This window comes from Zeugodacus cucurbitae, chromosome 2 (assembly GCF_028554725.1).
Source record: "Zeugodacus cucurbitae isolate PBARC_wt_2022May chromosome 2, idZeuCucr1.2, whole genome shotgun sequence".
NCBI lineage: Eukaryota > Metazoa > Arthropoda > Insecta > Diptera > Tephritidae > Zeugodacus > Zeugodacus cucurbitae.
The window spans coordinates 46541464-46557485 of record NC_071667.1 but is presented as its reverse complement, the minus strand read 5'-3'; the positions used below and the strand labels follow the sequence as shown (position 1 = coordinate 46557485).

Sequence of the window (16022 nt, the reverse complement as noted above, 5' to 3'; positions counted from 1 at the left end):
GATGCAATGCGACACGGACACTTTTAAAAATGCGTGCGTGGTTCTTGCGACGGGTCACACAGACAGGTTGACAGCCGCTAGCCGAATTAATTACAAGAAAATATGCAAATGCATATGTCTACGACTGCCAGCCATCAAGGCTTTCGTTGTATTTGTTGCCACACGTTTAGCCCTAGCTCTTGTGTAACTAGCATTTTGCATATTTTTAGTTTCGCTACATAAACGGTTGTAGTTTCGTTGGCAAATGTTGGCGCTCCTTACTTGACAAACTCTTGCACTTTACTTATTTTTCAAAGCGAGTGGGGCGAAGATACTTTTACTTGCGGCACGTTTTTAATTAAAAATATATCATACACGCGTTTATTGTGGCGAATGAAAGCTACATGAACAAGCCACAAACATACATATTCGTACATACATACTTTAAATGATATACATATGAACGCCAGTTTTAAATTTCAATTCAACTGAAGAGGAGTGCAGATCTGTGTACATACTTATATTCGGTTTTTAATTTAATGCCAATGCATTTTTAAACGTTTAATTGATTTTTTGTTGCGTTCTATAGCTTTGATTAAATGCGTAAATACGCGAAGGAGAGTAAAAACAAATGGTCATCTGAATATACCACTGCGTATGAGTAACTTTTCTCTGGTATAAAGAAATTGACGCAAAAAATAAAAAAAAATGTTTTTGGGCGGTAATATTTATGTTGTGGTAAATTTTTATATATTAGGAGATAGTTCCGGCGTCAATTTCAATCAAACAATCATACCAAAATGCAATAGCGCTAAATACCTCGGGATGCACTTAGACAGAAGACTTACTTGGTCCTAAAACCAAACTAAGTCTTGAAAATAAGATGCTTTTATATAAATCCATTTTAAAATCGGTTTGGGCCCAAATCTGGGGAACTGCAAGCAAATCAAACATAGAAGTAATTCAACAAAACCAGTCGAAAACATTAAGGCTGATTGCAAACGCTCCTGGATAACAGTGAAGATACTCGACGGCTACAAAGGCTGCATCCCCTAGTTTCACACTAAAAACTTTTTTCTTGCGCCTCTTTCTTCTCTTTATTTAGAACCATCCAAAAAACTTAAACTATTTTTTTTTTAATTTTATTGAAAATCTTCTTATTAAGTCGCATTGTGCCAACTTTCATCTATCTTTTAATATTGTAATTATTCATAAATACTGTCGCATTTAATTAAATGACAACAATCAAAAGGATACACCCATTTTTTCGTAAATGCCAATTAATTGCAATCAACTCAATGCAGCTATAAATTATCTTTCGCAAGAGTTACACTTGCTTTTGTCAGACACGCAACTCACTTGTGTCAATGTCAGCAGAATGCATACAGACACACACACACACTCATGTGTATATGAAAATTAGCATCACACACAGGGAAAATGCCTTTAATAATTTATGTCCTCGCAATTACTGTCACTTGTCAGCAATTTGTTGCCGTTGGCGCTATTGTTGTAGCTGTCATTGTTTTATGCCACAGACGGCGGCATAAAATTGGCATGCGACGTTATGCGGTGTCTGACTTGACTTAACTATTGCGGCGTGTTCAAATATTGCTATATATCATCTCCATGTACTACAAATACAAACTGTAACTATATATATTATGTAATATGGTTGTTGTTATGCATACATCACGTTTTGTACATAAAGATGAGGCGAAACATAGACTTCGTTGCCAACAATGCATGTAGATTTGATGCAGTTTTTGCAAGCGCCCAAAAGCAGACTACACTTGTATTTGACATTTGCGTAAATTTAAAGATCTGCAAGGTGACTAGCCAACTCAACTCTGTGAATAATTGACGAAAAGGGCTAAGATGGATTTTATGGCATATGTATAAATTATTTTGATTTCCTAACAAAATAAGATTAAACTGATTCGGAAACATAACAACCTCTATTCAAATAGTCTGTGCAGCTCTAACGGAGATGGTTTAGGGGATTATTTTCGTAAAGTATTTCATTTCATCTCTGTAAATTTTCTAATTATTGCCGTCGCAACAAGCCATTGAAAAGCGTGACTCGTGATTCTGAAATGGAGCCGGCTTACATCTACTTTTTTCGATACAGATCAAACTTGTGCGAAAATTTAGGTTTAAATTCACACCCGACACTGACAGCGGCATTTGAATATCTTCATTATACATACAAACATATTTGCATAAGCTTACAAGCGCCCACTCTTCCAGGCTTTTGCCATTTTTCGGCGAAATGTTGAAAGATTTTGGCATTTAAAGTGGCTGCATAATTTGTAAATTAGATTTGAAGGGCAATTATCGTACGATGATGGTTGAAATTTCGCTTTCCACCAGCAACAGCAGTGCAAGCTGCAACATGTTGTTGCCTCTTGCCTTTACATAGTAAATTTCTTTTAATCAAGTTAAATAAATACAACGACGACAAAGTGAAAACTGTAGTAACAGTACTGCAGCTGCTAGCTGGAATTACGTACAGCAAAAATATATATTATTAACAATATAAATGTGTAAATATATATATCAATAATGTAGTGCATCGCGACTTCGTTGTGCATTTGCGACTGTTGTGCATTTTGCGACTTCGTTGGAAAATAAATCTCGACTCTTTTTGATTGCATAAAGTAAGTAGTTATTGATTTCAAATCCAATAACTGCACAGAGCACTCATATTTTATATTCATTTCAACAGAGTCACAACGTGACAACTGCACATTTGTTGTTGAGGTGGCCACCGGATTGAAATTCATTGCTTTGACTCGAATTGTCTGGGATTTCCTTGAATTATACCGCAAGAACTTGTGGGCGTTTAAATATTGCATGAATACCTGTTAGCAATAAATGTGAATATGTAAGTATTAGTAAAAATAAATCCATTATTTCTGCATTAAATTGTAGGTTTTAGCTCTCGGAGCTTCTGGGGAATCAATATCGATATGTGTGGTCTAGTTCCTGATGGAACACAGGACTGATGGTACACGTTCGAAATGAAAGTTTGGTTGTAGTTTTTTTGTGTCTTTTGAGGTGGTAAGATATTTGTTGGGCCCTTTCTCGAAATCCTTTAAGAGAATATATAAAGATTGCAGTAGCAGTTTATGAAGTTGCTCAAACTTTCTTGGAAAGTGTCGCAGCTCAAACTACCATAAGTAAACCTACACGTAAATGTAAAAGTAATCAAATAAATATACACACCCACATTGAGTTATGTACATACATATATAAATATAGATACACTGAGCATTCAAATTATTATTGTAGTAGTTAATAAAGTGTAATGATGTTCATATAATGATAATAATAGGCCACTTGAATTCACTCCAATGCCAAGTACATTTCATTTTTTGTTCTCATGCATTCGTAGTTCGCAAAATATTGCACCTTTTTGAGTGGCTGCCAAATCGTGTGCATTAAATATTCCAATTGACTGCCATTTCGCTAATATTAAGTACTGTTCGTGGCACTTGAAAAGGTGGTGGCGTGTGCATTTCTTCGCTTTGTGGTGGTGGATTTTTGTATGAAAATGAGTGTGTAGATTTCAAATTAAATAAAAAAGCTGTAAGAACAAGAATTAATGACGTAGAAAAAAATTTGGCTTGAATAAAGTACCAGGATTATATCGGACCTAATTTAGGGTAGGTTAAATTAGTAGGCAGATCTCTGTATATGCCGGAAGATCTCACTTGAACAGTGTTGATAATGAATCAAAAATACTCTTATGATTCGGGAAAGTGCTTGGAATCTGTTACAAACTTTTTGAGTCGGCTAATGTCAATTACAGCCAATTTGGTAGATTCGCCGAAGGTGGTTTTTGCAAGGTGTTTCAGCCTCAGTCTGGCGAAATCTCGATTTTGGAGGAGGAAGATTCAAACCAAACAAACACCTTTGATAACTTGCAAATGTCAGGATTCCTCGTCTAAACGCATGCGTACCAATGAACTCGCCGAGATGGACAGTCTGAAAGATCTTTTACGCTCCACTGCGGGCTCTCGCAACAGGTGCTGGTTGTTGTCCAGTGGTGAGCTCAAACGATGTTTGTGTGACCAGATCCCTTGTGCAAGTGGGGCATGGACTGCCAACCCGCTGCCATTCCGACGTCAATATTGCTAGGGTATCCACTCTTGCAAGTGGTACCCGCTTTGCAGTTACCAACGACGCGATGAACGGGTACCCACACAAGTCGGATAGCAAAATAGCTAGAAGCTATCGTTAAGCATGTTAGACTTGGTTCCAGTAGTGTATAGCTGGTGTTGATTGAGAGCTTCCGACAGAATACCCACCTTTCATCTGAGATATAAGTCCTATAAATATGTAACTATGGAAGTGATCAGGATGATGAGTTGAATTAAGGAAAATTGTTAAGATATGTGAGATAATGTGATACTTGAGCCGTTAACCGAAATTCTATAAAATACGTTAACTAATGTACGAAATATTCCACAAAACTTAAATATAAGGAATCAACGTAAGGAAAAACTCGAGAAGTGTTTAAATTTACCCAAAAGGTAGTACAGCAGGGTTACAGCTCTGTAAATTTGGGGAAAGATATTAAGGGCATAGCCTACAGCAAAGGCAGGACGGTTGACACTGCGCTTTAAGACATCGTGACATGGGTTGAGAGAGCTCTTAAACACAAGGTATATCCGGGAGGAACCTTTTTCGAAGGGTCTTCAACTTGTGAGGCCGGAATCCGTTGTTAGGGCTCTCGATGAATTGGGTAGAACCGAAACTCATGCACCTTGTCTACAGTCTCCTCTGCTCTGAACTGTCGTGGTTATGTACTAGGGCCTCTACCGGGACAGGAAGCTGTCTTGGAAAAAAGCCAAACATTGGGGAGAGAGTGAGAAAGGCATCGGTTGCCTTATATTGTTGTAGAGGAGCCATGCGGACAACGCCAAGAATAATCCTGAATGCAAATCTATCTACACACAGCGCCTGTGGATATCGTTTGCAAGGTTGGAGGGGGAATAGGTAATACCTGCGATGAGGCTAAACGAGCGCAAACTGCGATAGCTATATGGAAGAAGGCGAGATGGAAACTTCCCGACTTTTCCTCCTCCAGAAACATCTAGGTAGCGAACCAAAAGAATTTGTCGGAATAGATATTAGCCGTCTCATAAAATTCAGGATGGCTCAAAACGTTTCGGCGAGACATAAATGTCTTCTTTGCCATCCATACTTGGGAGTCTTTCGGCATCACAATGGATCATCCCGGCACCCGTCGCTGGGTCACCTAACCTAACCTCAGAACTAAAAACCCATAATACATTACTTTAATATGGGTTTGGTGCAGTTTTTTATTGTGATTGTATTGAAATAAAATACAATTTTATTCGAATACAAGTATATTCCATATTAAATGGGTATACCTTTGATATACATAATAATGGATAATTAATTTTATGGAATTTAATTATCATACCATTACTGCCCTACCAACATTGTTCAAATATTATGTTTGCTCATTAAATTTTAAGGTGCGATTTGTTGAATTTGTAGACTAGTCAAATATTTGCTATGAATACTCATAACACACATGAATGTTGCGCATATGCCCAGTGGCCACAAAGAGAATTTGCATTTTACATATTGTGCACAACGAAAAGCCAATAACACAAAATTCAAATTCTCCTCGCGCTGACAAGGGACATAAACGGCGTATTTGCAGAGGGATGCCATAGTCGTACACATACAACACACACACACATCTTGTATATACATATGTATATACATCTGTTACATATATTATATAGCACACATATGCACATACACGTATATCAGAGTTGTTGTCTGCGAGAATGCAGTAACTGTATTGCTACCGAGCTATTGAAATTTTGCGCATATTTAAGGTTTCTGAGACATTTTGTGTATGATAGCAGTTTTTCCATAGAGGCACGCTAATAGGACTTTTTTGAAAGTGTCGAAGAAATAAAGAGAAGGGGGGCACAGCAGTGAGAACAAATACAAAAATCCATTGCAATGTTTGTTAAAGCCGATACACATTGACCGGTTTCGTAATTTACGCATCAACGGTTTCGAATTTCCTCCGAATGAACAAACGACCACTTTCGCCGCTGGGCTCGCTTCCTCCTTTGGAGTGAATGGGAGTGGGCGCCTGCTCAATCGTGTGTGTGATATTTGGTTCGTCGCTGGTTTGCAGCGCACCTTTTTTGCTCTGCAATGTTCGTTGAAAGCTTATCGCAAATTAGCGATTATCGGCCAATTCGCTTTGAATGCTAGATTCACACGCTTCGAATATTGATATTGGTTTTTGACCACCAATGCGGTTGGCGTTATTCCTACTGTAATTGCCTTTGTTGTTGCTGCGTGGTGTAAGCTCTATGCTGTTATGAGGTTGATAAATGGTCTGCCGTTATTAAAGATGAATACGACTGTTTGTACGCCACATGTGTATTATTCGATTTAATTCGATTTCATGTTTTTAAGCTATTTTATAATAAATTATTTTAAGTTATCATTGGAACCGAAATGTGATTTGAGAATTATATCATTACAGTACAAATTCTGTATTTAAAACTTTACTCGTGTTTAATCACTGAGAGCGTGAGTAAAACGTCTCTTTTCGACTGCTATATTTTCGTCTTACGACATTTTAATGAAATGCATTTGTTAAATTTGAGGTTGTGTTTCGTATACACATTAATGAGTTCCTACAAAATTAATTAATTTTTTCCCAACATTTCATCACTTTCTATACCCAAGCTCAACAGCTATTTTGGAGCGTAATTTTGTTGTTATCTATAACTTTTTGAAAATAAAATTGTTTCGTTTAAGTGTTAACTGTGTTGTCTCTTTTATTTAAGTTATGTTATAATACTTTCAATATACCACATTCATCTTTTTAACTTTGCTACAATTCATGCAGAGTGTGGCTTGTCGAACATTTGAGGAAGTGATTATTCATTCATTCTAAAAGTTTTGAATAATAACATTTTAGTTTTATAATCGAAACACAAAATGTTTGACTATATTAATGTAATATTTTTCATTCTGTTTCTGAGCAGTTCTTTGTTGCACTAACTTTGACACACTTGAATAAACAATACTATATATAAGGTAGGTAAAAAATCCGGATGTCTGTCTGTCCGTCCGTCCCCTGTAAGCTGTAACTTTAGTAAAAATTGAGATATCGTGATGAAACTTGGTATACGTATTGGCGCCATAAGAAGGTGAAATTTGGTATGAAGGATCGCCCTATGGAGGGGCATATTTGAATGTAATTTTTTGGGGAAGTAGGCATGGCCCCGCCCCCTAATAAGTTTTTTGCACATATCTCGTAAACTACTAAAGCTACATCAAGGAAACTTTCTAGAGTAATTTCTTTTAGATACTACCTTATACAGTCCACAAATCACGGAAATCGGATTAGAACCACGCCCACCTCACATACAAAGGTTATGCTGAAAACTACTGAAAATGATATAACTCAGCAATTAAACACACCAGAAACCTTAAATTTCATTATAAAGATGGTACAGAAGAGCTGCACTCAAAATAGTATATAAAAATTTGAATGAGCGTGTTTCCACCCACGTCCCAATGAAAATAGTCCAAATGGGTTCACAACCCCGCCTACTTCCCATATACCCGAACTTTGAAGTATATTTTATACCATATATATGCCGAATATGTAAGTCAAATTGTTTGTTATATTAATAAAATTAAATAAATAAATTGCGAGAGTATAAAATGTTCGGTAACTCCCGAACTTAGCCCTTCCTTACTTGTTTTTAATAACTTTTTTTTTCAGATCACGCGTGAGTCGTGTCAAGCTGTCATGCCATTTTTGTTCAGTATTGTGTCACATGGAGCAAATCATCACGCGAGTCATTCGCCTGTTACCAGTCGAAATGTTCGAACGAGTCATCGAAAATTGGACGTAGCCGCGGCAAACATTTGATAGAGATAATCTTTAAAAACTGCCAAAGAATATTCTTTCGAATGATAATAAACTTTCCCCATTAAATTTGAATTTTCTTTTTTTCAGAGACATTACTTTCATGCGTGAATGCTGATAACGCCTCAAAGCAGTAGTATTATTGCATTTTCTTTTCTCGACCAAAATGCTGCCTTTTTATATTTCTACATAACCTCTATGAATGTGTTCCATTTTTTACATGATAAAAGAACAATAAAATGTCTTCCTATTATGTAGGTCAACTCTCACTCACCATTTGAAAACCCGAGTACAGGGCAGAATATATGTTACATTTTTTTGATAAAAGAAAACGCTAGTAGTCAAAATGATGACAGGCTTCCTCATTGCATTCCTGGTTGTTGAATGGCTATAGTCTTTTCAACAAAAATGCAAACGTTTATTGTTTGTGGTTTAAGGATACATAAATCAAATTACTGTGTAATATTATAATTTCTTTAATGGAAATTTCTTTACGAAAATGAATATGTGTAATTACTAAAAATAATAACAGAAATCCATGCAGTTTCTCATGATTAAAGTAGTGCCATCACCCACATTTCAAGCAGAATTATTTCATACATCCGTGAAGATAGAAACAATCCACCATTAACATAAATACAAATATATGAGACGCTCAGCAATATGTGTAATAAGTACTGTAAATTGTTGTGAAAAGAATAATGAAAATCGGCACAGTTAAAATAATGCATGTCAGCCTTCAGATAATTCTCTTCACTGCACCGAAGGCGAGCATTCGCCATTCACCATACACGCGCAACACACACACACATTGATAAATGTTTACTTATACTCATATTTGTTGTTTTAACAGCGGGATATAAAATGCTAAAAAAATGCACTATGGAGACCATTGAAATAATGAAAATCGCGTACTCGGCATTATTGTACAGCCACAATGCAAAAAACACAAGCTCGTGTGAGTGTGTGCAAATGCGTGCGTGAGCTTGCCGAGGAGGCATAGAAAAAGTGTTAAAAGTGTCATTGTCTTATTGTTAGTTGCGGCACACTAACACCAGAACAATCACTACATCTCAATTGCAGCCACAACCGCCTCCCCCTGCGCTTTAACGGAAAATGACTTTTTAATTCCGATTTTTTCCTCTGTCAATTGCGCTTGAGCTTACTATCTGCGGTTGCCTCTGCAAATATAATACTACAGGCATACGAGTATTATATACATACATATATACCATTCTATATACTATGTAGGTACATACATATATGTATATCTCTCTGTATAATGAAGCTCATCGTGCGCTCACTATGAGTGGTAATTAAAAGTATTTTAGTCACTGTTGTTTGCTAAGTGTGCTTGCTGTGCTCAGGCCCACGTGTTCATTGCCGCTGTGCGCTGCTGCGACTGCTGCTCTAGGACTATGAGTTGCATGGGTGTTGTGTGCACTTCAAGTGTCATCTTTATTTGTATGTATGACACCATCATTTACATTTGCGCAAGTATAACCTATGTATAGTAATAACCTCACAGTTGATCCGACAAGTTTTGAATCCGCGATTTAGCAAGAAGAATACAGGAATACAACCATTCATAGATAAAGTGTTTTTTTCGAATAGCAAGCTCTTCTTGATGTGTAAACTTCAGACTGCATTTAAGATGGTGAATAATATTTTTCCAACCCAGGTCCACTGCATCTCTTGCAGATATAATCATTTTGTGGCTGGTGATTCTCACCAGTGGTGCATAAAATCTTGCTAATATGTAAATCTTGTTATTATTAATTGTTTCAGGAATTTCAGGTTTATAACTTCAAAATGTTCACTTAGTCTTGTATGTATTTCTATTATCCCACAAATAATACAATGGGACCACCACATAAAAAACCTGTCCCAATGAAAAAACAAAGAAATTCTCTGATGAGACACCCCTTTTTGTTGACGACTCCTGCAATTAAAGATTAATAGGGAAGGTGCCTCTGCTCAGCTGGTTGATATCCATGGGTGGCTGACATCACTGCTATCCAAAAAGTGTGATGGATGAGACAAGGACGGAAGAAGGTAAGTCCCTTTGAAATCTTCTGCAGCGACCATATATGTAGAATAGGCAATTATGGTGTGGGATTTGTCGTGGTAAAGAGACTCCGTCACCGAGGCTTGGCATTTACATCGGTGGATAAAAATCTAACCACAATATTCATCAAATCAAAGTTCTTCAATAATACTTTATATGAGCTCCTCGAATGTACCTATGAGTGCTGCCCCCACCACGACGTTAAAATCGTGCTTGGCGATATCAACGCTAGGGTGGGTAAAAAAGGTGTCTTTGGCACAACAGATAAAATTCCGCCTCAATGATGAAACATCGCCAAATGGGCTGAAGCTAATCGACCTCGCAGTAGTCTGAAATCCAGAATCCAGCACAAGAAATTCATTAAGCTACATGGCTGTATGTCTACAATGTTTTTGATGTGTGGTCGTAATATCGACTCGGACCTTCGTGCATCAAAGAACGAGCATCAATAAACACAATATACAGCCGAGCAGTTTTCTAATAGACTTGCACTCCTGTACTCTGAGAGCATTCTTCAGTGTTTCGATATAGGGAACTGTGGGACGGAATTTTACTTCGCAACGTTGCGATCGACCACAACACATGTGGGGTGGGATAGATACCGAGAGTTGATGAAGGAAGCGATACTAACTATCTACACCAACTAATATAATGACTATGCAAAGGCCGAGGATACGACACCTGTTCGTTGTTTTCGTAGGGACAAATGACCCTTCTTAACAGCAAATAAAATATTGAAGGAATGAATTCTAGTTAATTTACTCTTGTCAATTATAAATTAATTTCTTTTTGTAAACGTAGACCTGACTGTAATAAGAACGGTTAATTCTAGAGCTCCTGATATCTGTATATATGTATGAATATATCTGATATAATTCAAACCATGAATACCACATTTTACTCATTCTTGTGACTTATGAGTGAATAAGTTCGTGAGTATATGAGTATACATGATGTATACATTGTGACCAACGAAAATATTAGCTTTGGACGTTTCCTCCTCGTGGTTATGTTATTGCTGTCTGGCGTTGATGGTGTTCAGTGTGAAAATTTAAAACGACCGCGAACTATAATAAAGGCGCTGAATACCAACAAACAGTGAGAATTTCAGTTGTCCAAAGGCTCACACACCGGTTTGTGGTACAGTCACGTGCAGAGTGAGATCCACCTGAGCACCGCCCCGAAAAGGTCTGCGCAAGCAAAAATGGATGCTGTTGGTTTCCAACTTTTGTAGGCTTTTGTAGCATGGTTGTGGTGACTCCTTGGTGCTTGCGCTGCTGTGGCAAAGATCAAGGACATTCTTGCGTCGCCAGCCTCAAGTGCCCGATGTGAGTTCTTTTTATAACCCAGTGCAAACACAAAGTACTGAGGTAGGCGCGTGTGTGTGTGGCTATTAAAAACACGCACACTTCTTCTTTTGATTGAAGAAGATAGTTAAAACAGGCAGAAAAAACATTGAAAATGTTAAACAAATAGTTGCAGTCATGCAGAAACACAAAACAAAGAAAAGTGGAAATAATAAGATATAAACACGCAGGCTGCACGCACTCACACAAGCTCAGTGGAGGTATAAAAATACGAAATTTGAAATAGACATAAAAGCTCATTTTTATGTATGTTTTCCCAGCTCTTGTAATGATGCCCTTAGGACGCATTTACAAGTGCTGCACTTTGGCACGCACGTCGTGGCTTCTCAAATGCGCATGTAATCCTTGTAATTTTCATTATATTCTTGCTCTGACACGCAGTTACAATTTTTATTCTAAGCTTAGCTTTTGTACTGTCAGGGGATTGTTTTATGCATTTAAATATGCACTTTGTCAATTTGTTATAACCGCGTTTTTGCTGGCTTTGTTCACAATACTTCAATTATTTGAATGGCTAATACAATATGAATTCTCATTGTCATTTCGAAATTTCTACTGCACTGTTATAATGCTCATTCAAATCGATATATATAAAAGAAAGTAGTGTTAGTTACACAATTCATAACACAAGAACGGTTAGACAGATTTGGCTGAAATTTGGTCAGGGAGGTACATTAAGGCAAGGGAAAATATATAGTATACTTTTTATTCCGTGCACGAGACGGAAAGTGGTATAAAATGTAGAATCGAAAATCATCATATGCGACGAATGCATAATGGTGCATAAATGTGTATTGGAAGCACTTAACCGAACACTAAAAGATCTACGCAATGACTAAGAGGTTTTGAAGCAAAGTAAATTCCTCTTTCGCCGAACAAAAATCAAACTTTACAAGTCCCTCATCATTTCCGTCCTACTTTATGGTGCAGAAGGGTGGACGATGTCAACTTCCGATAAGACGGGCACTAGGAGTTTTCGAGAGAAAGATTTTGCGGAAGATTTACGGTCCCTTAAAGATTGGCAACGGCGAATACCGCAGACGATGGAAGTTCAGCGACATAGTTCAGCGAATAAAAAGTCAGCGGCTATGCTGGATAGGTCACGTTGTTCGAATGAACGAAAGTGCTACAGCTCTGAAAGTGTTCGATGCAGTACCAGTTGGTGGAAGCCGAGGAAGAGGAAGAGCTGCACTCCGTTGGAAGGACCTGGTGGAGAACGACCTGGCTTCACTTGGTATTATGCCAAAGAGAGGAATGAATGGCGCTCTGTTGTGGACTCACCTATAACCGCGTAATCATTCAAATCTATTATCTGTGTAATAAACGATTATGAAGCCACCAACTATCCAATTGAATTTTGAATCTCCTTGGAAGTGCCTGGTTTACCAATTTAAGGGTTGGCTCCATAGTAATCATGCTTCGAAACTAAAGCCTACAAAACTGTGATTGGTTGAACTGGATGATACTCAAAGGAAAGTTCCAAGGTGAGGAAGTTCTTATTCTTAATATCTCTATGATTCTAAGCGAATTATGCAGTTTGAGTTTAAACGACTTCCGTTCGCTATGACCAATAACAAACCACAACGCTTATCCTTGAAAGATTGTGGTCTGAACCAAGAAAAGACATTTTTTCCCCCATGATCTATTATATGTGGAGCCTGATAATAAAACGAACAAGTAAGGAAAGGCTAATTTCGGGTGCAACCGAACATTTTATACTCTCGCAATTTATTGATGTAATTTTATAAAGATAACACAATTCGACCCATATATTCGGCATAAAGTGCAATAGAATAACGAAAATAATTATAAATAGTATGTGAGGACTGAGGTAATTCCCGAACCGATTTCACTCTTTTTAACAACCAAGATACACTATACGCTCACTTAATTTTATACTACCTATAATTAGGTATATGGGATCTGGGGGAAGTTATGACCCGATTTTAACCATTTTTGATACAGAGACAAACTGTTATAAGAAAAAAATTCAGAGGGAATGAATTACATTAAAATATCGGAGAGATTTATCAGGGTGTCAAGAAAGTTTTATATACCGAATTTCATGGAAATCGGTTGAGTAGTTCTTGAGATATGGTAAGGAGCCCAGTAACCCACAGTGAATCAATATAATAACATTTTGTTTGAAATTTACATTTGATTTTATTTGTATTTTATACACTTTTATATTTTTAATTGAGAAATGCAAATACAGAAATATTTGAATTTTCATATATTGTTGCTGATTTGATATTATTTGTCCTTTTGCGGATCATTCTGCAGGAAACATTTTCAAAGTATGAATGTGATTCCATTAATAAATATATATAAATTCTCCGAAAACCCCCATTTTCGAATGCAAATACTTACCTTAAATAATTTACAAGCGGTGGTTGATAGGTTATCTTATCTTGTTGCTAAAGATTTACTGGTTGTATTGTAATGTTTTTGTGCTGTTTATTTCCATTTTTTATACACAGAAGTGCCACTAATTAGATTAGTTTGCTTTGTGCGTCTAATTTATGTATTTATATGCCACAGTGCTATATGTGATATGTTCACATTTGCATGCATATATGGGACATACTTTGCACTTTGTTGCAGTTTTCACATATTTTTGCTGACACCCAAGAGTGCGCACTTGCGAGTACTTTCTATTGTTTATTTTCAGTTACCTTCACTTTCAGTTCGCTAATTAAAGTGCATGTTTTTCTTGTATTTTATGCTCCTCCACAATTACAAAAACACTGTTGTCTACACTTTATTTACATATCACATACAACAACACTGTGTATCAATACCGGCAAAGTAACTGAGACACCGTGTCGTATGAGTGACTTTTTTCGTTAGCAGCAAAAACACGAAATTACTTTATCGATGTGTAAATATGCAGTGAGCGTACGCAAGCGAAGACAACTAAAAAGCAATTGTCTCAGCCGAACAGGTGTGTCCAGCCACAAGACCAACTGATGCGACTGCGATGCTGATAACGACTGAGTTGAGCCTTCAGCTGTTGGTGTAGGCAATGGCGACGTGCTTGTGTCCGCGCTGAGCGCAAGTAATTAAGCGAGCAGGAGACGGTTGTGACGGTGAGCACTTACGCTTGCAAGCCAAAGCGACGCGATTGCGTCTGCACGAGAGCAAAAGCTCCAAAATACTACGTCGGAGCGTGCCGTGGGCGACGCGCGTTGCGAGTCGCGTTTTGTTGTTTGTTTTTATTCTGTTTCGTTTTCTGCTTGAATTTTCTTATTGTTTGATGGCCGCGTTGTTTTGTATATGTTTTGCTTGCATCGGCTGCTGTTGCTCTTCGCAGTGACTTGGAAATTTTCAGTAATCTTTCTTTCGTACAATTTGTTGCGGCACGGGATGCGCTTGCAGGACCTTCACCAGTGCAGTGGGGTTTTCGATTTTAATGTAAATATGTTTGTTTGTGTATATATGTAGTCGTAGTTTCAACTTTAATTTCTTGCGTACTAAATGCAGTAATGCGTAATATCTCGTTCACACTGCGCTGGTTACAAAAGTCCTGTAGGTCTACAACGATGTATGACATTGATTCTACTGTTTCATTGAAGAAAACATCTTTTTTGCATGAATTGAAACGTAGACACATTTTCTTCAAATTCTCGGCAGGAATGCACTTGTTTGTTTTCAGCCTTACGAAATTAAAACCCACGACCCAAATGCTTGTACTAGACTCCAAAAATTCCAAAATATTATAAAGTTGATAATTTCAATTCCTTAAATTTTAGTTTTTATACTCAACAGTGTAATTTATATTAATTTTGCTGCATTGACTTTTTGCGTCGCTTTCACGTTTAATTCACAAGGAAAACTGAATATTCTGTCTACACCACAACCACCACTTGCTCGTTCGCTCAATTGCTCAGTTGTCATTCGTACGCCGAAACGCAGCGAAAGCTTTCAGTCTCTGTTGCGTGCATATTGCTTTTGTTTTCATTTGGTCTGCTCACTAAGCAACCAGTGTGTTGCTGGAAATGCAATAGGCCGGCAGAGATCTGGTTTTAAATTTTGGATTGGGATTTTGTTCAAAATTTGCAGATATCTTTGAAATAAAATTTTCTAGTTCATAAACGAAGGTTTTATTACAACTATTTTTTTCGAGCTAATATACATATAGCGAAAATTTTATCAAAAAATGAGATTTTTAGTTTAAATTCCATACCAAGGGCTGATTTTTCGGAATTTGTAAATAAAATTTCCACAAAATACTGTTTAAATATGTATCCTTTATATTCAAAATTGTTTAAATAAAATTTATGATTGTATAATGTAAAAATACTCTTCTGTTCTCTGAAACTCACCTAACCCCTTACAGCTAATAATAGATCAAAATTATGGGCTTCCATTCTTTTTCTTCCAGCTCAGATATCTAATCGTGTTGACAATCGATTTCTTGAATGACAAGTTCGTGTCTAATAGATGTGTTTCATCGTCAATCAATTTCAAGGTATGCTAATGTCTAAGAAGATAATCAACTTCGACACAAGTAGTGAGTTCTTTCTTGAATGAAGCTTGCAATGATAAGTTAGAAATGTGATTTTGAGTTATGCTCTTTCATTAGTAAATGCGCATGTAAATTCCATACGTTGGACTTACGCTATAAAGCGTTGCAGTGAGAGCATAATAATGCTGA

General features: G+C 37.1%; 1 protein-coding gene across 3 annotated transcripts in view; it reads right to left on the bottom strand.

The window, feature by feature from the left end:
* The window catches only part of LOC105212374 (probable serine/threonine-protein kinase ifkA), a 44605-nt gene extending 29401 nt beyond the window's left edge, over positions 1–15204 (bottom strand). For all 3 annotated transcript variants that reach the window (XM_054230372.1, XM_011184296.3, XM_054230366.1), the window contains exon 1: positions 13736–15204. The gene's annotated coding sequence lies outside the window, so the exon portion shown is untranslated. The remainder of the gene's footprint in view (positions 1–13735) is intronic.
* Between the last annotated feature and the right edge of the window lie 818 nt (positions 15205–16022).